This window comes from Vulpes vulpes, chromosome 9, assembly GCF_048418805.1.
Source record: "Vulpes vulpes isolate BD-2025 chromosome 9, VulVul3, whole genome shotgun sequence".
NCBI classification, from domain to species: domain Eukaryota; kingdom Metazoa; phylum Chordata; class Mammalia; order Carnivora; family Canidae; genus Vulpes; species Vulpes vulpes.
Window position 1 is genome coordinate 40,062,891 of NC_132788.1, and position 21,979 is coordinate 40,084,869.

Genomic DNA, 21,979 nt, shown 5'->3' on the forward strand with positions numbered 1-21,979 from the left:
ACCTAAAAAAGATGGTAAATTTTACATTACATGTGTTTTTGTCACAATTCTTAAAGCGTTTGTTTGCTGGGTCCCAGCACCTTCAGACATAGGGGGCTGCCACCGTCCACGTCTGGGGAGGACCCTCAGCATGCTATCCCCCTGGGCGCTGGAGGGGACGCCCCTGCCTCCCGGCACAGCTCAGTGGCCCGCTGCAGGGCTTCTTCTGCCCACAGGAAGGGTGTCCTTTCCTAGTTTGTATGGAGATGCTACTGGTTCCTTCAACTCTGCGCCCCAGGGCCGTGTCTGCCTGGAGGGGAGCCTTCCCCAAATCCCGCAGGCTCTGTGTGGGGCCAGAGCTGCCCTGCATGCCTGTTTTTCTCCCAACTTGGCTGCCCAGAGCAGGGACCATGTTTACTTTTCTTGAGATTCCCAATTGCTCACTCAGGGCTCTGAACACAGAGCTTAATAAATACTTGTGGAAAGGAGAAGAGAAGGAAGGCAAGGAAAGATGGAGAGAGAGAGAGAGAAATGGAGGGACAGATAGAATGGATGCATGGAGGGGAGACACAGAAGCCTTTTTGGGGCACAAACATGGATGTGTGCATACATAGGCCTGAGAACCAAGGGGGTTCTTCTGGGGTCTCCGAACTTGCCTTGGATTATAGGAGTTTTACTTTAAAGCTTCGTGTGTCCTTCTGTCATCTCACTACCCAGAACTCTGAGATCTGCAGTGGGCCAGAGGGTTCCCCAAGTCCTCCCCAGCCCTGGGCATTTCAGAGCCCCTGCTATGCCCGACTGGCCTCAGTATTCACAGTAAGTGCTCAAGTGGCTCCAAAACCCTTGTCACCCAGCTCCCACTGGGGCCCTTAAAGACACCTGCTCCCTCATTGCTTCAAGATCTAGTACAAGAAACTCAAAAGGTGCCCGTCCCCATGGAGATGACGTGTTTCTCCTTCGCTACTGCCTCCCACCCCTGCACCCCCTCTGCTCTTCTCTCCCCGGCCTCCTGAGGCTCCCAACCCCATAGCCCACCCCTGGCGGGCCCCATTATCTACAAAGACTGTTCCCAGGTGATAAAGCAGCTCAGGTCAGTCAGAGGGGAACTTTGTGGACCTGCTGAGGCTCAGGGATTTTCCTAGCTCGTCACCCTGCTGTTTGCCCACCTGTCATTTCAGCTTTGTGACAAGGCTGACATGAAAGGGGGGAGGGCACATTTTTGGCAGGAGAGGCAATAGGCTGCTGGCTATAAACACGCCCATATGCTTTTCCATTGCAGCCCTGGGCCTGCCACACGGCCTGGTCCCCTGTTAATGCATAACCAGTGAGCGCCACTTTTGAGGCAGGTGCAGAAGTTTCACCCTCGGTCTTTCCTTCCCATTCCTCCATAGGGGACCAGAAGTGAGGTCTTGGAGAGCACTCTGTTCAGCCGCTGCAGGCCCTGGCCCGGCTGTGGCTGGGAGCGGTCACCAGACACAGGTGTGGCTCAGTGTGTGACCTCTGAGCTCTGCAGGACAAGGCATCAGGATCAGGTGTGTGGCTTCGTGCTGCAGGAAAGAAAGGGCGCCATGAAGATTAAGGGACAAGTGGCTGAGAACTGAACACTGTCAACTTGTCAGCACCATCACACACAGCGCCCCTCCCCTCAAACACACTTCCTGGGGGAAAGGCAAGATGCCAGTCACCAGTGCAAACTGGACAGGCAGCCAGAAATCAACCTTTTAGAGCCTGTTTTCTTAGAAAAAATGCAGAGTAAGAAGCCAAAGAAGGGAGAGCCAGACCAATGTCTGGAAGCTAAGTGTGGCAGGCTCAGGTTGGGATGTAGGCAGTGACGGCCGCAGGAGAGGGGAGAGAGTTTTTGATGCAACTCACGGAGATGAGGTGCTCAGGGATCCTCCTGGAGCAATCCCCCAGAGGCCCAGAGAGTGAGGCCACCAAGGGCCGTAGGAGGCCAGGAGACCAGGATGCTCTTGGCCTCCTTGGGTACTTCCTGCCTCTCTTTCCTCCAGGACTTCCTTCCATCCATGGTCCTTTTCCTCCTCTTCCTCGTTCCCTTTTCTTCTGGTCTTCCTTGGAGGTTGTCCGAACAGGGTCAAAGGCAGACGCCTGAAAACCATGTGCCTAGTCATCACATCTTGGAAAACTGTCTCCCTGGAGAAGCCCCTACTTTACAAATGTGGTTTGACAAGCAGTGGCATGGGGTCACTGAGAGCCTTTCTGAGAGCCTTGGATGAGGCCATGACCCTCCGAGGCCTCAGGGTCCTCACCTCAGTGACGGCCAGGCGAGGGATGGCAGGGGTGGTACCATTGGCATGAGAGCGCCCAACGTGCAGTCAGGATGAGCATCTTGCTAGCGCCTGCCCCTTGGCTCCAAACAAACAAGGAAGAAGAGAAAATTGCTGGCTTTCTTGTTAACCATGCCAGTAGGTGCTGTGAGTGCTCTGGACTAGGTAAAAGCAAGAAGGTATGAAACCTAGTGACTAGGTATGAAAGCCATCCGAGGTTCTGCATTTATCACAGAACAGTCCTTGGGAACAGTTGAAGAAATAGGTCATTTAAATGACACATAATTGGTTGCAACAATAAGTTCCTCAATGGCATCAAATCCAGAGCCAACTTGGTGTTGGGGGAAGGGGGGTGGTTTCCAGGAAACTCCCTCCCTGAAATACCGCATACATACAGAAAAGCACACACAAGTGCGCACGTAGATAATTCCCTCCAAGTGAAGCTGCCTGTGGAGGCCGTACCCAGACCACAGCACAGAGCATGGCCAGGACCCTAGAAGCCCCCCATGCCTCTTCCAGTCATCCCCTCCCAAGGGAGACCATCATTCTGACTCCAAACCCCACAGACGAGCTTTACCTGTTGTTGACTTCTATGTAAAGGGAATCCTACCGTACATTCCTTATTGTGTCTGCCCTTCTTGTTCAACATAATGCATGTGCAGTTCATCCGCATGGTTGCATACAGTTGTCGCTCATGCATCGTCCCTGCTACATCCCACAGTATGCCACTGTGGGACTGTAGCACAATCTCTTCACTGTTAATGGACATGAGTGCTGGTGGCGGGTTGGGTCATTACAAGTAAAATACATGTGTCTAGAAACTTCTGGGACGTGTGTACATCTGTCTGTTGGTACACAGCAGGACGAGGAAAGAGCTGGGTTGGGGGAATCTATAAGGCTCTTTTTCCCTCTGGGCTTGGCAAGCCATGAGTATAAAAAGCGAATGTTTGTATTGACTTTGGATGAAAGTGGGTATAAAATCTGAGAAGGAGAGAACATGCGGCTGAAATGTAGCCTGATGGCTCTGAAGGTCTCACAGGCCCCCTGCCGGGGGCTCACCAACGTGGCTTACTGGCAGGAACAGTGTGACTACAGGAGCATCTAGAGGCAGAGCTGCAGGGGAGTTTTCAGCACTAGGCACCAGCGACTGGGGAAAGGAGAGAGACACACAGGTGTCTCCTAGGTGGCTTTGGGTCACTTGGTCCTAGGTCCTACACCCATGGAGCAGAAAATGCAAGGGGGTGTGAGAATGACAGCACCACCCCAAGCCTTCACCTCCTGGGCCAGGGAGGCTGAAGGCATTAGTCTGTACCTCTCTATGCCGCCTCCGCCCACCCGTCCCAGGCAACTAGCAATTTCCCGCTACACTCTGGCTGGCTGGCTGGCTGCCTCCTCTTCCCCGACACACACACTGGGCATTCATCACCAGTGAACGTGACATCAGCCAGTTCCGACGGGTGGTGTGATCAGTCAAGACTCCTGCACCCCATGCAAATTACCATACAGGTTGTCCTCATTCTTTGTAAATAAAAAAGGAGCAAGCCTCCAGTAGGAAGGGTGCCTCTTTTTAAAAATATCATCATTATCACTGGCATCCTCTGCTCTGCAGGATTTCCGGTCAGAAGAAGGAAAAAAACCGACAGTAAGGGCTCATCGCAGATGAAGCCCTGCCTGGCCACTTCCATGTACAGTGAGAAGAGCAGCCAGGTCGTGGGTCCCTCGCAGAGGTGTCATCCTGACACCCAGGGACAGCTGCCTGCAGGCAAAGTCAGAGCGGTTAAGGCCACTTTGTCACGTATCGTATGTGTGAGCCTCATGTCCAGTTCTAAGTCCACTAAGCGGGCAGTGGTCATAAACACAGGGAAAGCCAAGGCCATGCTGGGCACCCGGATGGGGCACCTGCCCCCTCTGTCCTCAGTGACCCCCAGGCACCACCGAGTCAGCCTGTGCTCCGGCTGCTGGGAAGCACCACCCAGGCTCCGCAGAACCCCTGCTCTCTCCTTCTGTAGCCCACAGGCTGCTGTGGCTGCCGGGCAGGGGGAGTGAGGCCAGCGCAGTGAGGGAGGGATGCCGAAGGAAGGATGATTCTGGATTCACTTTGGTGATAGGTGAGTGATAGGATAAGGTGAGTTCTCAGGAAAACCAGGGCTTCGCCGGCGAATGTCTGATCTAACAGTGAGGTACTGTCTCCCCTTCTTGGGGCTGTCCTGAGGGATGCGTTAGTCACGTGGGCTCCATCGGTGCCATGGCCAAGGGTGCCCAGGCGCTCTGTGGGAACACAGGACTTACAGCACCTCGGGAGAGGTGGAGGATGCACCTCCTCCACTGTCTTCCCCATTAGCTGTGCCTGTGCCACAGTCCTTGTCCTGTGAAGTCTATGGGTCACAGAAGGGCCTTCTCTGGACTCCCACTGCTGTGAAGCACTAGGCATGCCTGTTGCAGGATTCAGGGCATCCCTGTAAACATCTGAGGGGATGCTGATGTACGGACAAGCCCCTGCACTCGTACCCGGCACCCACCCCAACTCCGGAGAGGAGAGAGGCGTCATCCAACTCATCAAAGTGGGCCTCTCAGCAAAAGCTAACCCAGTTATTATTTTATGAGATCATTATCACCGGCAACCACAGGATTAATACAAATTGAGGGTAATAAAAGAAATCACAGAGGGAACTAATGTCATCAACTATGTAATAAAAAGGAGGAAGCAGGCTTCCTCTGTAATGACAAATTCCCTTTGTGTCACAAAGCTCAGCAATAAGGCCCAAGCAGAAGGGACCACCAGGCAGCTTTGGAAGAACAGACCAGGCACTGGTTCCAGGTAACCGCCTCCCAGGGGTATCCTCTGTTCTGCGGGAGCTAGAGGGCTCCCCTGCACGTGAACTCAAGGGTGGAAGAGGGAAGGGGTCTTCTGGTCTAGTCTATGCTTAAATCTTCCACACCCCCCACCTGGAGGAAGATGCTTCTGCTGCATTCCCAGTGCCAGGCCAGGGTGCTGGGAATGCCTGCTCAACACGGTGCTCCAGCCCTGCTGTGGCACTTGGGGGGGTAGGGCCCGAGTCCTGCAGCTGGCCTCTCTGTGCTCAGCACCCCCTCCCATCCTTTCTCCTCTCTGCTCTCAGCAACCATGAGGGCACCCTCTGCACCAAGTCAGCAGGGCTACCTGGGAAGCAGTGCCCCAGCATCCTGCCCTGTCTCCTAGGATGTCCTGCAGCCTCCCGGGCAGGTGCCCCCAGCCTCTCCAGATGACTCCTTTTCACCCCACTTTTCGCATGATCTACACAGTGGAACCCAAGAAGCGTGGCAGCAGTGGGTGAAGTGTGGGATGAGTGGTGGAGAGCAGGGGGATATGCCCAGGACACTCTGGCCCAACCCAGCCCCATCCCCTCTCCGGCCCTCATGCAGCGAGCGAACCCCAGGGCTATGGGCATGTGGTCGAGAGAAGCTGCCAATTCCCATACTCGGTGGTATCTCCATGCAGTCCCCCCTGCAGGTGGTAGGGAGCAGCTCATGAAATGCATCCAGGAGGGGAAGGAAGTCACTTTGAATCCCTGTCATCCTCTCGCCCCACAGGGATACTAACCCTAATCCTAACCTGATTTCCCAGTGACACAGATGTGGTTCTCAGGCGTGATTTGAGCTCAGTGTGACCCACTGTGATGTCCCTGAATTTGGGAAAAGAGCCCTGTGCTACTTGCAGCCATAAAAAAGGAGGCGGGACCCAGCCCCAGTCTGGATGAATGAATCCCAAGGACAAGCCCATCAACTTAAATGAAAAAAAACATGGGTTCGTGCAGACCTCAGCTCTGAGCACTGTGGGGAGTGCAAGAGAGGACACCACTCAAGGCAGCTTTGAAGAAAGGGAAGGGTGTATTAGACTGAGAACACAGGCTGGAGAGGAAGACTGGCTGTGAGGGCAGGATCTAGGAAGTGGCCAATTAGGGGAGGAGGCAGGAAAAGCAGACATGGGTGGAGGGGGCATTGGTGGCATCCCTGTGACCCAGGGATGGATAGCCATATGACGGCTACGAGATGGATAGATGGGACAGAAGGCAGGAGAGGCAAATGCACTCCACACATTTTGTTCAAAGTGGTCTTCCTGTATAACCTGGGTGGCTCTGGGGGTGTCATCTGGGCAGAGGACTCTGAAACCCTCCCCAACTTTATTTAATTACTAAGGACTTTCTTACAATTATCAAGAAAGCTAGGAGGTGCTTCTGGGGGAAGTCAACTTGCTTTTGTAACATATGCATTGAACATCCTGGCTTGTCTCAGCTCCAATGTGGAGAGAGAGGGGCGGGGGGGGGGGGGGGGGGGAAGAGGTTACCAGGAAGAAGAAAGGATTTCACAACACAATGCCTCATCAGGCCCCTGGCTGTTTAGACCCTGAGCAGAGACACCCCCCACACACACACCCCCACACCCCCGCCCAAGAAGAAGCAGGGCCTGGCCTCTTTGCTCTTCCATCTCTGAGGTATCCCACTCTAGCCTAGGCTTCTGGTGCCCTGGTTTCATTTCCGGGCTTTCTCCAAGAGGAGACATGCGTGCCCAGTACCAGGGCCTCCCAGCAGCCCAGAAAGGGGATGCTAACGACCCAGACACTCCAGTTTCCCAAGAGGGGCCTAATTCCTGCATCCAGCAAGGGCTGAACTGGAGCCAATCTGCTGCCTATCAGCATGCAGTCCAAATACCAGCCAAGGCCCCTTGGCCAGTAATAAATCCAGCCAGCCGCAAAAACAGGTCAGAGAGCCCAAGGAATACAACCCCACCCTGATAATGATTAACTAGCAGCGAGGGGCCCTGGAGGTCACAGTGATAATGAGAAAGTTTCCCTGAGCTCTCTCAAGTGCAGAGGACCTGGGGAGGGGCCCAGGGCTGGCGCCCTGACTCCTGGACAGACGCTTCCTGCCCCCTCCAGGGTGTGCTCCTTTCAATGACCAAACACTGCACCTCCCCACAGAAACAGTGGAACTGACATCACAGCCCCAGGGACAAGGCCCCAATAAAGCCCTTGGTGAAGACGCCAATGAGAGTGTCTTCCTGGGAGGTGGCTTTCCCCAAACCCAAGACTTGATAAGCCCTTCCAAGAAGAGGAGGCTTAGCACTTATCTTTATTGCCTGGCATGTCCTAAGACACCGAGGGCCACTCCGCTTGAGTGAAACTCGGAAAGCATTTTCAGCAAGACTTTCTGCTCTCTGACTTTTTCAGTATTTTGACATCTTGCAATGAAGTTCTCTAGCAACTTTCTTCAAATGCAGGACTCATGCCTCATTTAAACTTATGGGGATTGCAAAGCCCCAAACACTATGTATCTATTGTGATGCATAGCACAGGCTTCAGAAGAACTCTTTCACGGGGGAGGCAGGTCCAACATAGAGAAATAATAATAACAATAATAATAAAGACTATAAGATGAAGGATGTAGGAAGCCTCAGTGTTCTGGAAAATTGCAATGCCAGCTAGGGACTAATCGGGTCTCCCAACTTTCGTATAGTAGTGAAGGCACAAAGAAGGTGTATAATTGTCCATGATCAAGATGGTGCCCAGACTCTGGTATCCCAACTCTGTCTCCTGCACCTTCTATTGAACTATGCAGTGTGTTCTCATCCACTGCCAGGAGCCCAGCGTTTTCACATTGCCTGTCACTCCTTTATCTTTGGCTCCTTCCCCCTCCTTGAACTGAGGGTAAATGATTAGAATCATAATTTCTACATAATATTGAAGCCAGGAGACTCTTCCCACACTTTCCAAATTATTCTTGTAGAAAAGGAACCGTGTATGGGGCATCTGGGTGGTGCAGCCGGTTAAGCATTTGACTCTTGCTTTTGGCTCAGATCATGATCTTGGGGTTCTGGGATAGAGCCTGGAGTTGGGGTTCAAGCTCAGAGGGGAGTCTGCTTGAAGATTCTCTCCCTCTACTTCTGCCTCTCCTCCTGCTCTTGCATGCTCTTTCTCTCTCAGATAAATTTTTTAAAATCTAAAAAAAACAAAAAAAAGACAAGAAGAAAAAGAGCTATGTATATTTCCTTAAAAACCTAGTACTGATTCGTACTGACACACCCATCACATATTACTCAAAGCTGTCCCACGATGTTATCAAATATTGACATCCTGCCCTGGGCAAGCAGGTAGCCATAGTGAAGTAAGACCAGTACTCAGTTCTGGAATCTTCTTTCTTCAGGAGGCCAATCACTGAGCAATGTTCTTACATTCTTTCCTTCGTTATCTAATTTACCAATAACTTCTGTTAAGACACCACCCAGAGTAAACAATTTCCATTTCTAGTCAGTGTCTATTGGGTAAGTCAGTTTCCACATTTTTCAGGTGTGTATGATAATACTGATCTACTTTTAAATATGTTATACTTTAAAATGGCCACAACATTATGTGCTCCTGGTGGAAACTATACCACCACCTGTAAACCTGTAAAGTAAGTATTCTAGACACATGGAAAGGTAAGAGGGAAGGAAGGAAGGAAGGAAGGAAGGAAGGAAGGAAGGAAGGAAGGAAGGAAGGAAGGAAAGAAAGAAAGAAAGAAAGAAAGAAAGAAAGAAAGAAAGAAAGGTACATCAACCCCAACCAAGCTTCTAGATCTAACTACTAGTGTACAGGAAATACAGGACTTCAGGAAAAATGTTAACTGACACCCAGGTTTTCAGTCAGTAGGATGTGGAAATAATCCTGGATGTGGAAAGCTGGACATCAGTAGATGTCTGTCATAGCTGGGTGGTATATACAAGAGAGGTCATTGTATTATTTGCTCTGCCTTTGTGAAGGTGTGAAAATTTTATAATAAACAGTTAAAAATGCCTACAAGTGTTTTTGCACATATACACAAGCCCACCTTTCCCTGTGGACCATGAACCAGCACAGTTTCCAGGCTTGAGCTGTGAGTTACATCAAAGGCTGTACCATCCTTGAACTAGCCCATGAAACTTTGAGCCAAAGAGATGTAACATGGTTCCAAGGAAACACTGAGTTTGGACAGACGTGGTGGCCAATCTGGCCAATGCCAGATCTGAGGTGTTCTCAGATCTGATTCTGCTACTCTCCAGCTTGAGCGACTTTGGGCAAATCATTTAACTTCTCTGAGCACCAGTGTTTTCCTCTACAAAAGAGAAGCACTCGTTCAGCAAACACTTGTGGCAGATGTGAAAATGAGGTAGACAACAGTCCCAGTGCTGGAGGAGCAAGAACTGTGCACAAGGAATCTATTACACAAAGTTGGGTGGGGATAGGACCATCTGAGAGCAAATGCCACCAAGGGACTCTGAGCCCAAGAGAATCCCTTCTCTCTGAATCTCAGGGAAGGCTCCCTGGAGCAGGGGGCATTTGAACTGAACCCTGACAGGTAGGATTTCAGCAGGGGCTAGGAAGAGGAGGTAGAGCCAGTAGAGGGAGTCTGAGCCCAAGGGATAAGAAGGAAGCGGTATAGGATGCACTGGGAAGACAGGTCAGGCCAGACTGTGGAGGCGGTGAATTCCCAGTGTGTTGGAACCTTGTGTGGAAAGCAATGGGGAGCCACCCTGACTCTTGGGGAGACAGGTGTTTTGATCAGGATGAGTTTTTAAAGATTATATAGGCTGATGGATTAAGGGGAAAGAATTGATCTTATTTACAGCCAGAAGAGATGAGGCCTAGCTCAGCTAGTCTATGAGCCACTTCTGGTGGTAAAATACAGAACATATCTGCCAAGACAGCAGGGCTTCCTTCTCAGGGGAAGGGGTGCGTGCCTGTGCGTGCCCACACACACCACACACACACACCACACAAACCACACAGAGTATTGAGTCTGAGGTCCGGGGCAGGAGTTTACAAACCATGTGTAAGAGAAAGTACAGCTGAAAAAAGGAATATGTCAACCACCAAATGCAGACATGGTTCCGAACGAAACCCTGAGAAGTGGGGCAGGATGCGTCCTATTTCCTCCCACTTCAGAAAGATCTCTTTGCATCCCGTCCTGGTTCATTCTAGAAGCAAGTTCACCAGGACCCAGAAGGCAAGGGGCTGCTTCCAATTGCTGGGTGGCTCAGACTGATGGGGGTGGGGGTGTCACCTGGCCCCCTGCAGCCAAAGCCTCGGGCCCTGAGGGCGTGGTGAGAGCCCAGCGCCTGGCAGCCCAGAGAGCTACCTTACTACCTATCTATCCTCTCTACAGAAAATGACATAAAATCAAAATGCACACAAGTGAAAAAAAGGGACAAAGAATAGAGGTGAGTCAGGCAGTTGGTTCATAAACGTGCTTGATTTCTGTGTGCAGTATTTGGCAACCCTTTAGAATTTTAAATTTATGAGATTTTTCTCTTCTTGCTCTAAAAAAATTATAATAAATTCAGTAAACCCCATATTCTTTTTATTAAATCTCAGACTTCTCCAAATCCTCCTCTAAATCTGAGGATTCTGTGAGTCCTCAGAGAAGCCTGCCCCAAAATTGCACTTCGATTGTTGCCTGGTCTCGTGAAGATGCTGAGGACCTCTCCTCCCCTGGGGCCCCTGCTCCTTGTCCCCAGCTCCGCATGACTGCTGGCTGCACAGCGCTGTGAGCACCGCCTGCCAGTGGAGCTGTGAGACCGGGAGCTGTGAGCAGCTCTCACGCACCACGCTGCACTCCAGGGCGACCAAGACCCGTTTCCAGGAAAAGGTGGAATGAAGTGGCACTGCCTGCGGAGATAGGAGCTCAAGGAACACCCCGTGCCCCCCTGCACCTTGCTCCGGGGCTGCACTGCTCCTGCCTAGCAAGGGCAGCCCCCGCCTGACTCTCCTGGCTGGTGGTGACACCTCAGCTTCCCTGGGTGCCCCCCACACTCACCCGAGGCTCGTGGGCTCTGCTCTAGCCTGTGTCACACCTCACTGTGTGATCTTCACCAGATGACCAAAGCCTTAGATTTGTTGGCAAGGGTAGTTTCTTCGTTTTTTTAATTTAAAAAAACAAGAGTCTTTTTTCTTTAGAATAACTAATTAATCCAAATAGGAGGAGACCTGATGGAAAATGTGAAAAATTCCAGGTGCAGGGACAGGCCAATCCCTTGCCCTTTGCCTACACAAAGTTCTAGAAGCAGAAGAGTGCTCATGACCCTGCTGGGTAGGTGGATTCACTGAAGGGAAGGGGACCCAGAGAAGGACTCGTTGCTGGGGAGCCTTGTCATCACCCTGGATAGTTTCAGTCCCTAACTGTCCTCTGGGAGTCCCCACCACCACCACAAGGGTACTCGGGCTCCCCCAGGCCATTGCCTGAGAACCAACTGCAGAGGGACATACAGAGGAACCTGTGGCAGCACAGCATTGGCAGAGGCAGGAGCCAATGCCCTGAGGGGTCCCATGTGGTTCCTAGCATGGTGGCAGCCAGCGGAGACCCCCCCAGCAGGCTCTGAGGTCCAGCTCCCTTACTGTTTCCAAGTCCCACCTCTGGCCCTCTGGCTCCTGTCATCACTTGACGTCCTGCAGGCAAGCCTCCTCCCCGGGGAACTGCTGCAAGACAGTGCTGCCCCAGACCCTCGCAGAGCCCGGCTCTCTGTCTGCAACAATGGTTACTCACTGAATTTGCTAAAATATTAGTGCTACAAACCAAGGCATCTGTCTACTTCAGAGCCCAGCCTCGCTTGTTGGTAAGGACCCCAGGCTCCAAGCCCGTGGGACACACATGTTAACAGTCCTCAGGAGTCTATCCGGGGACCCAATGACAGAAATGAATGAGCTCTCTGCCTCCCAGCTCCCCCAGACCAGCCTTCTTTTCCACCGTGTCCTCAATCTGCCCGGACTCCAGATGGCACAAGGGCCCGTGCTCTGGTGTCTGCACCTACACATGGGCCTTGCCTTCAGTCTCTTGTTCTCAGAGCCAAGCCTGTCAGCAGGGAGGCCAGGGCCCTGGGCCTCCAGAGAGACCTCCAGGTTTTGTCCCCAGGGTGAGAGCGGTTTTCACCTGGGTAATCATTCAGTGGGTGCAGCAGGAACTGGCCATTTGCTTTTGTTGGGGCTGCCAGGGAGCAGCTGTTCAAACCTCCCCCATCCCCGCCTCCTTCCGACACCCTGTTCCCCATCATTTCCCCACTGGCCCTTGTCTTATCATCCTTCAAGAAACCTTGTTTGAAGTTCAGGTGGCAAGGCTGCCTCTCTTGCCCTTGTTTGCAATCCCAGATTTTCACTCCTGGGGTTTTCCTCGGGTTTGACTCCAGAGCCCCCATGGTGTGGCCTGGAGGGTCCGAATGGGACGTGCTTCCTCCCGGAGGCCTCCAGAGCCTGGTGTCGGGCAGGGATCAGCTATCATGGGGGCCAGGAGATGGGATGTCCCGAGACACAGAAGGCACAGAAGGGATGGTGCTGGGACGTCCACCAGAATCACCACCACTGCAGTGGGGAGAATCGGTGTCCCGGCCTACTGAGCCCAAGGCAGCAGCCAAGGAAGATAAAGGGACAGGAAGGTGGATGTGGTAGCAAGGTGGTCACTAGATGTGTGACCCCAGGCTGGCCATGAACCTCCCTGGGCCTCAGCTTCCTCATCTGCAGAATGGGAGAACTGTCGTTCCTATCTCATAGGGTTGGCCTAAGAATTAAATGAGTTTATCTAAAGCACTAAGATGTACAGGGAGTGTAAGATTCTTAGACTTATTTAAAGGTAGTTCTCAAGCTCTTCCTCCTGCCAGAGGCATCCGGGAGAAGGGAGAGGTAATTACTGATAATGTGTGGTATGTACCACAGAACTTCAAACTGATTCTTCGGTCTGGAGACCCTGAGAGGGAGGGAAGTGTGAACGTAAGTCCAGGTGGCATCCCGCTGCCCTGGGTGAGGTGGTGCTCTCTGTTTAGGTGGCCTCGGTCAGCCTCCTAGACAGGCCTGCTGCTGGCCCGGCGAGGTCGTCCCTGCCGTGGGCCACACTGCCCCACTCTCTCTCTCTCTTTTTCTAATGAAATCTGACTACTACTAATATTCTTTTTCTTCCTGTCCATCAATAAGATCCTAAAAACTAATGTTCGTGTCATTTTTACTAAGTGTCTTGGTATAACATTCTCAATAGAAAGCGTACAAGTTTATGAATCATTTGGAAATTTCCCTTTTGCTGGTGGGGGTGGTGAGGGGCAGGTGACATTGCTCCTAAATTGGGTAAGAATCTGCTTCTCAGCTCTTTGGGTTAGAGTGGGGATTTGGACCTTCTGACCAGCGAGGCAGGAGTAGTAAGGCCCTCTTGCAGATGGAGAGATAAAGTCGTTTGACCACAGTCATACCCTGACTACCCTCTGAGGCCCCAAATCCTGGGCTCAGGGCCACTACCATACCCGCCCCATCAGCAGCCTCGCTGTCTCCAGTTTGTCAGGAACACACCTGTCTTGTGCAGCATCTCCCCTTCTTGGTATCCATAAATCAGCCCTTCAAGCCCTCACGTCATCACCCCTCATGGTCCCAATAAAAAGATATGACAACATTGTGGTAGCTGGAAAACCTTTTAACCAATCTCTTGAGCCAAGAATTGGCAAAATATGGGTGATGGGTAGTCCAAGGTAACTTGGACTAGTCTGTGCATGCTTGAATCTTGTGACAATAAAGGTTTTAAAATAAAAAGACTGCTGGTGGATCTCTGGGGTTAAGGAGCACAGTACAGAGCTGTGAAGTGGTTCAGTGATTCACACAACATGGGCTAGGCTCACACTTGCATCCTACGTGCCTTATTCCATGTGAGTGGTGCCTGAGATCCATGAGGTGGGTGCCCATCATTCCGCACTCACAAGTGACAAGACCACACGAGAGTCAACCATGCCCTGAGCTGGGGGTTCTTGCGGTCAGTCCCGGAGGGCTCCCTTGGGGCCTACCCAAGACCCATGGCCACTGACTCCGTTATATCCTTATCCAGCCACACTTTGTGGGTAAGGTGCAGTGACAGTCTTCATGTCAGGGAGGAAGCAGGGCTTGGGGAAGTGACTGGCCACAGGTCCCAGGGCCCGGAAGTGGCAGTGCAGGATCTGCACCCTCCTCCTCCCCTGCTGCTTCCCGAGAGCCCAGAACTTGGAGCTACCCTGACTCTCGCCTCTGCAAGTAGGGATAGAACACTCTATCCCTTTCTGCTCACTCTATCCCTTCAGCTCATGGCCTCTGCGAGAAGCTGAGGCCAAGGAGGCCCGGGGGATTTGAAGACATTTGGGCTGGACGAAGGAGGCCGCCTCTCTCAGCACCTGTGGAATGCGGAATTCCTGGGTCGGGTCTGGAAGTCTGTGTTTTACAAGCTCTCCAGATGATTCTTACGAGCACTAAAGTTTGTGAGCCATGCTGTAGCTGTTTAAATTGCCTTTCTGAACAGCCCACGACACCACTTTTTCCTGGTTGTTGGCTGCCTATCAAACATAAAAAGCATTGGTGCACTGAGGGAGATGGAGAACAAGCACCCAAAATATGAATGGGGGTTGTTTCTGGAGGGTCAGCCTACAGGTGACTTTTATTTGCATGTGCTTGTCTGTTGCTTTTAGAATATTGTTTGGCATTTGAATAACTCAAGAAAACCTGGCATCTTTATAACCTCTAGCTTGCAGTGGATGAAGGAAACAGCGGGAGGATCACATGGGAGGGTGTTTACAGAACACGAAGTGACAGGATGTTCACAGCCAAGGCAACAGTCGCTCATTACAACTGGGTACTTTCTGGGTTCACAGGGCCCTGTGGCTGTGCCCGGGAAGGAACTCTGGCCTTGCCTGTGTGTCATGGTGAGAAAATGTTTTGCGGGGACAGAATCTGATCTGAACGCATTTGTGCATGTTCGACTTTTCTAACAATACAGATCAAAAAATAAGGAGACTGTTGGTGGGCCCCCCCGCTGCCACCAACGGGTGGGTTTGGGTCCTTCCTGAGGACCGCAGGGATGATGAGGGAGTCAGCTTTGTGGGAGGGCCTCTTCTTCGGCAAGTCTTAAGAAAGCCCAACTTCTGCGTGCCATTGTTTGAGGGCTGTCTTCGTGGAGAGGGGACTAGTTGAAATTAAGTTTGGAGGCCTGTTTCCAGCTTCAGGTCCACACTGGGCCACCCCAGCCCCAGAACAGGAAGCCAACAGCTCTTGTTCACGAACAGTGTGACGGACCCCATGAGGCCGTGATGCCATGGCTCACCAGCCATCAGAAGCTTCTCCAAGGCTGCTCGATAAGGCCAGGTCAATGTCCATGCTGACAGTTGGGGCTGTCATAAAGGTGACATGACCCAAGAACACACATGACCCTAGCTCCCACGGGGGGATTCTCACCACTACCCTAGTGCAGAGGGGATACGGGTACTCCCTGAACCACACCAGTCAGAGGATCCCCCTCAGGATCTAATGACAATCTTAGGCTAAGGGAACAGAGCTCTGCAAAACTTGGGGCAGAGCTTGTCCTGACTATGGGCAGTGGGGGAGCTGTTCATGCGGGGTGAGCAGGCTCAGCCCAGAGACCAAGCCCTGGAGAGAAGTGTGGGCTCCAGGCTTCAGGAGGGCTCTCCTTCAGGCTGTACCCTGTAGTCCTGCTCACTGGCAGGGAGAAACTTCCAGAGTGCACTCCTGCCATGACCCATTGCCCAAACTTACTGGGTTTGTCAGTTTTTCCTATTGGCAGCCATGTTTCAGTTAGGAAGTCTGCTTTTTAGAACTTTCCAACTCAGCTCCCGCTCTTTCCCACTTCTATTCCTATTCCTTTCTCCGTCCCCCCCCACCACACACACACCTTAGCCCCACCCACCCATGCCTCACCACAGGGCACCTGGGGAAGAAGAGCAAAGGCAAGAAGAGGCCTCTTACTTTCTCCCCAGAATTCATTATCAGCATTCTTCCTTGTGGAGACACGAGAAGCGGAGCAGCTGGCAAACACAGAAGGGATGATCAGGTGGGCCAGGGGCGGGAAAGCATCAGGACTGGGCCAGGCCCAGCCACCCCCTAAGTGCTCAGCACCCTCTCTACAGCCAGCTTCACTGGCCTGCCCCAGCTCTTGCTGCCGGCCATTTCCAGTGTCCCAGTGTCACGCTGACTTGGGACAGCAGAGCTCTTGCCAGGAAGGGGGTCCGTGTAGGTTGCCTCATTTGGAGGACCCGTAGCCCTGCAGCAAGGTGGTCGGCAACCAAGTCAGTTGTTTTCCACCAAGACCTCTTCCCACCCAACTTATAATTTATATCATATTATACCCAAGGAAAAAGAGCTGCATGCTCTGAAGCCCAAAGATAGTAATAAAAACAAGCAAGATAAAAATCTGGAGGAAAAGTGGTTTACTCTGATGTGTTTTTCACTTTACAAACTGCTAAATAAACAGAGCACACATAGCCCAGAAGTGTTTTATTGCACCTCCTATGTGTACTTCCTGAAGATGTTTCTCTGCATATCTCAGCCTCCATAATTTAGCCAGTGCTGCGGAGGTGAAACGCGGCTGGGCCATCTGTCCCCACACCAACCTGGGAGTCGCATGGCTGTGTTACCTGTGCTTCGGGGAGCCTCAGCCCTTCGGGGCTGGCAAGGGGACTCTGGGGCCAGCAGGTGGCGGCCCCTTCCCTAGCTGGGGGGACTCTGCTCTAGGCCCTGTGCCAGCTGCTTGGAGTGCACTGTGTCCATTTTCTATCTGCTGATTTCCACGAAATGTATTTCATCCTGGGGAGTTCAGCGGTTCTCAAACTTCTGCGTAAATTAGAATTATTCTGCAGACTTGTTTCCCCAAGACCAGTTCAGTGTGCTTTCTGAGAGACTTAAGGGAATTTCAAAGGGAATTTTGGTTAGACATGATCTCTATCTTTCACTCATGTCAGAAATTAACCTACATGCAGATCTCCCCCCCCCCCCACCCTGCGTGCTTGGGAAATGGATGAGCGAGAAGGCCCTCCTTGATCTGCTCTCCTGGGACACAGTAGCTCCCCAAACCTGGACTGTCCATCTTGTGTTTTCTGGTACTTCTGCCGTCAAAGACAGAGAAGAAAAAAAAAACTAGCCATGCATCAGTAGGGTTCTCATGCCCTGAGATTAAGGGATTTTTTTTTCTTTCTATACCTTCCATAAATGCTTCCAGGTCAAAAAAAAATAATATATATTGTACAATTTAAAAAAAGAAGAAGACAAAAAGAAAGGAAATCCATAACACATGAAACATGTCCTGGGCGCCACTCTGTCTGAGGCTGGCCCAAGTTTATCTCTGACCGTCCACTGGCGGTTTGAAGCATTACAGCTTGCTGATAACCAGAAATGAGTAAGCACGACAGCCGTTCAGAATGTCACCCTGAAGCACCAATAAAAAGCTCATAACTTCTGCGCTGGCATAGTTATGTGGCCAGCATGCTGATGAAGGGAAGTTTACATTACACGTCTTTGGGTTACAAATGACTGTGTAACCAGCATCCTGTCTTCCCAACTCAGGCTGCTTGGCCCTTGGGCCGGGCCGGTTCAGGAGCGCTCCATACCAGCTGCCAGGCCTTTCACGTCCTGGAAAATGGAACTCAGGAGCTGACCATGCCTGGAGCCCGTTGTCTCAAAGCCGAGCTCCGCAGATGCCGGCTCAGATGCTAAATTGTTGGTGTCTCAGGGAATCTCAGGTTCTGAGTGGGGCCTCGCAACCCAGCCGCTCCTGTGGAGAATGAAGGTGTGAGTCCTTCCTGGGAAGTGAGAGCCCCCCAGAGAGAAGGACAGCAATGGGGGACCCAAAAGGCAGCCAGAGCTCGATTAGTCTCCCTGATGCAGATTTGATGCCTTTTTAAAAAGTGATGTTTGCTCCCAGAATATTATGAGGCTACTATAAATAAAGGCTCTTTTTGACACGCCAAAAAAAAAAAAGTGATGTTTGGAAAATTAATTTTTTCTAATTAATTTTAAAACCAAAAGACCCAAGTGAGATGTCTTGAAAACTCCTGCCTTCTCCCCTCCTCCCCTCACCCCTCGTGGCTCACACACCCCAACTCAGGCCCCAGCCCTCATGCTGGAGTCTGCCTAAATGACCTGTCCAGTAGAGCACAGGCTTCTGGAGAGAGGAACTGACCTTGTGGCTGCACTTCCTCCCAAAATACCAGCAAATGGCCCCGAAAGATGCCTCTCATTGATAATCGTGACTGCGGGGATTTTTTTCTTCACTTCTTTTTTGGTATGATTTATAGATAACAAAGTGCATTGACTGTAAGAGAACTTTCACATCTGTACACTTCTGTGCAACCAGCAGCTAGATGAAGATATAGTGTATTTCCAGTCCGCTAAAAGCTCCCGGGTCACCTCCCTACGCCCAGGCAATCCCACCCGTGGCCCCTGACCAGAAGGAGGCAATACCCTGATCCCTAGATTTGTGCTGTCTGGTTTTGAACTTCACGTCAATGGAATCTCACCCCAGGTCCTCTACGTGTCTTTCAACCTTGTCTGTGATATTCATCCATATTGATGTGTGTAGCTGTGATTGATTCTTTTCATGGAAGACTAATTTTTTTTTTTTAATGAATGAGGGCTGGTCCTTGTACCACCCTTCCTCCTCCTTTATTCAAATCTGTGTGTGAATTTGTCCTCCCCAAATGATCTGGTAGGTGAGAATGTCAGATACATATGTCTGTTGTTATAGAGAAAATAAATGTGATCACACCCCCTCGTCCACAGACTTATACCCCACACACATACACTCAGCTCACCCTGTCCTCAAGGCTCTGGTGAGGATCATTTCATATGAGGGCTTCACCACAGCTCCAGGAATGTAAGCCATTGCAATGAGTTCCTGGAAGTCTTTGGAAATGCCTTCCCTGAAGGAGTTTAATAATTGGAGAGGAACCAAGTTGGGCGTAGGGTCTGAATGAAGTGTTATATTTAGGTCTTAGATCATCAGAATGCTAGGCTCTGTTCTGGAGCATTGTGGTCAGCAGAGACAGATGTCGCAGCGTGACGCTGGAACGTGAACAGAAGGTAAAAGAGTGCAAAGGAAAGAAGTGGGGTTTGGGAGGAAGGAGGAGAGATGCTCCCTGGGCAGACTGCAGAGAAAGATCAACAGTGAGTCGGGAGAAGGAAGGAAGGGAGGGCAAGGCTTTCTGGTTCTCAGGATCTAGAGGATGGAAGTGATCAGACATGAGAGTTGGTCGGTAACGGGGAGAAACTTGATTTTTTTTTTTTTTAATTCAAGACAATCATGGGTACTGTATATATGTATGTGTGTGCAAGTGAGGACACAAAAATGTGGCAAACCTGCAACTACAAGTTTGAGCAGTAGATGGCAGGCTAAGCCAATCTATTCCCAGAAGCAACCCCACCAGGCTGGTGAATTCCCTCTTCTGATCCCAAACCCACTCTGTCTCTGAGGTGGAGCTGCAGTCCCCTGGGCAATGAGGCAAACCTGTCATCACTCCAACGCCATGTGCAATGGTCCTGTAGGGATTAGGGATTACAGCTCCTTTTCTCAACTTTTTACTTTTCTTCTCTTAACCCCAACTACGTTTAAATAGATGCTGGAAATCAGAAAAGATGCTAAGTTAGAAAAACAGAATAGTTTGAGATGTGGTGCTTTTGAGACTTAAAAAAAAAAAAAAGCTAAGAAAAGTAGATTGTGGGAAATTATCTTTACAATAAGAGGTCTCCAGACCTGATGAGACACCACCTTCACTGTATCATCAGAAAACATTTACTGAAGTCCTTCTGTGTCCTGGGGACTATGCTCTGTTCAGAAGAGCATAAAGCAAAAAGGCCCCCCAAAGCAGGTCTCCGCCTGCTAGCTATGAATTCCTCACTCATCTGTAATTTCCTGCAGTGTCTGGACCAAGGAAATTCATGATCGGGCCTCCTGCACCCAGGATTATGACCAAAAAATACGTATTGCTTCTGTCATCTTGCATATGTGAGAACAGCTGGTAAGGACGGGATTCAGCCCCAAATCCAAGATGACATGATTCGCTGCAAAATTGTGCAGTTCGGACACCAAAGCATATTATGTTTTCTTGTTCTGTTTTCCCAGACTCTTCGTGCGCTAGAACCGGGATCCCATGTTGTGTGTACCACTTCCAGGGCATGTCCTCACTCCTGGCCCTGTGATAAGTACAGTGTGCATTCCCTCTCTCAATGAGACCATTGTTAGGATTCTCCCCCATTTTACAGACTGAAAAACTGAGGCTTGAAGAGGTTCAATTTGCCCACAGTTGCAAGACCATTGGTTTGTCTTTTAAATAAGCCCATGGCAGCAGGGAATGCCTAAAGCTGTGTAAGGCACGGGGTCAGTGGTGGCTGATGGCTTCGACTCCTCACCCGACACCACAACCGTTGTTTTAGATGAACATCCCTGCTTGATTTGGCAGGTGCAGCCAGCTGCAAGGAACAGGCTGCATCCTGTAGGGGCATGCTCCAGAAGAATAACTCTTGCCCAAGAGCCCGATGTGCAGACTCCTAGAGGAAAGGCCCTCCTGGGATGCTCACGGTTGCCATGGCAGTGAGAAGCAGAGCCCACACACAGGAATTGATTCCGCCCTGGTACAACCTTAAGGATTCCCAGAGATGGTTAAGAAAAAGGACACTATTCAACCAAAGCTCTGATAAATTTAAATATCCAGACCCTAGGTGTGTCACCTAAGATCTCAGTTCAGTGCTAAAGTATTTGTAAAGAAGATCCTTTGAAATATGGGCATTGTCTCACATTTTCCTTCCCAAATCTCACATACTCGTGCTCAGCTGTTTCTTACTCTCAACCATTGTTTTCTCTTCCTTCACCTTTTCTGAGCAAATGTACTTAGCAAACCCCTGGATGTCGCTGGCAGCAACAGTGACACCTCGCTCATCTTCTGCTTTCCTAGAATCCATGATGCCTGATGCCCGGGGCATGAAATCAGATCCACAAGGGCACAGCTTTCCACAGCGCCTGTTCAATGCCTATGCTGCCGCGGAGTCTGAAAACCCCGGAGGGCACGTGGGCACACTGTCTTAGGTGGCCTCTCCTGTGTGCCCCACCTGCCCCTTGAATCAGCTTGCAGTTACAAGCCTAGCTCTCTGGGGGCCACTGAGATCCCCGAGGCAGCCAGCTCTTACATTTCATTAACAGTCACTGGGGCAAGGAAAATGCAGATTGAAGGGATAGGCTATCTTTCTGTGGTGAATCGAAAGAAGTCGCAAAGTATTGTAGTTGAGAGCAGCGACCCCGGAGCCAGAATGTCTGGATGCCTTCCCGGAGTCTGCCACTTGAGGCTGTGTGGCCCGATAGGAATCACCCAACCTCTCTGCGTGCTTCAGCTTTCTGACTGTAAAATGCAAATGATGATGACGGTGATAAGGGCGCCCCTCCCCTTTACACTTGTAGAAAGGACCAAAGAATGAGTCAATATTTATAAAAAGCTTAGAAGAGTTCTCGCACTCATGAATTATCTTTTCCTTTTTTTTTTTTTTTTGCACTCATGAATTTTCAATCAACATCAAACCTTATTAAAGTAACACAATACAAACCTCTCGACCTTTGCTCCGAGCTCAGGACCCGTGGCTCGCTGGAGAGCAACTGTTAATGGAAATACACATGTCAGAGCACAGACCGGGTGTTGAATATTGAGCCGAACGCCCTTCACTAACTCAGAGGAGGCTTTCCTTCCTTCACCCCGAGGAAAGGAGTCCTCTTTTGTCCTCGTGGATCCCTGTCACTTCTCAGGTCTCTACTGCTCATCACCCAGCAAGGTCACTTGCCTCTTTGACCCCATTTCTAATCATCTTCCATCTTCTGGCCGCTCGTCGTTTCTCCCGGGAAACATCTTGGCTCCTATCACAATTTCAGTTTGGTTCAAGTCAATAAACATTTATGAAGCACCCA

The 21,979-nt window shown here is 50.8% G+C and overlaps 1 long non-coding RNA gene across 1 annotated transcript; it reads left to right on the plus strand.

Moving 5' to 3' along the window:
• The first annotated feature begins 4,144 nt into the window (after window positions 1–4,144).
• Window positions 4,145–13,815, plus strand: LOC140594058 (uncharacterized). The gene is made up of 2 exons (XR_011994584.1): window positions 4,145–4,372; window positions 10,630–13,815. It is a non-coding gene; the product is annotated as an uncharacterized lncRNA (long non-coding RNA).
• Window positions 13,816–21,979: the final 8,164 nt, after the last annotated feature.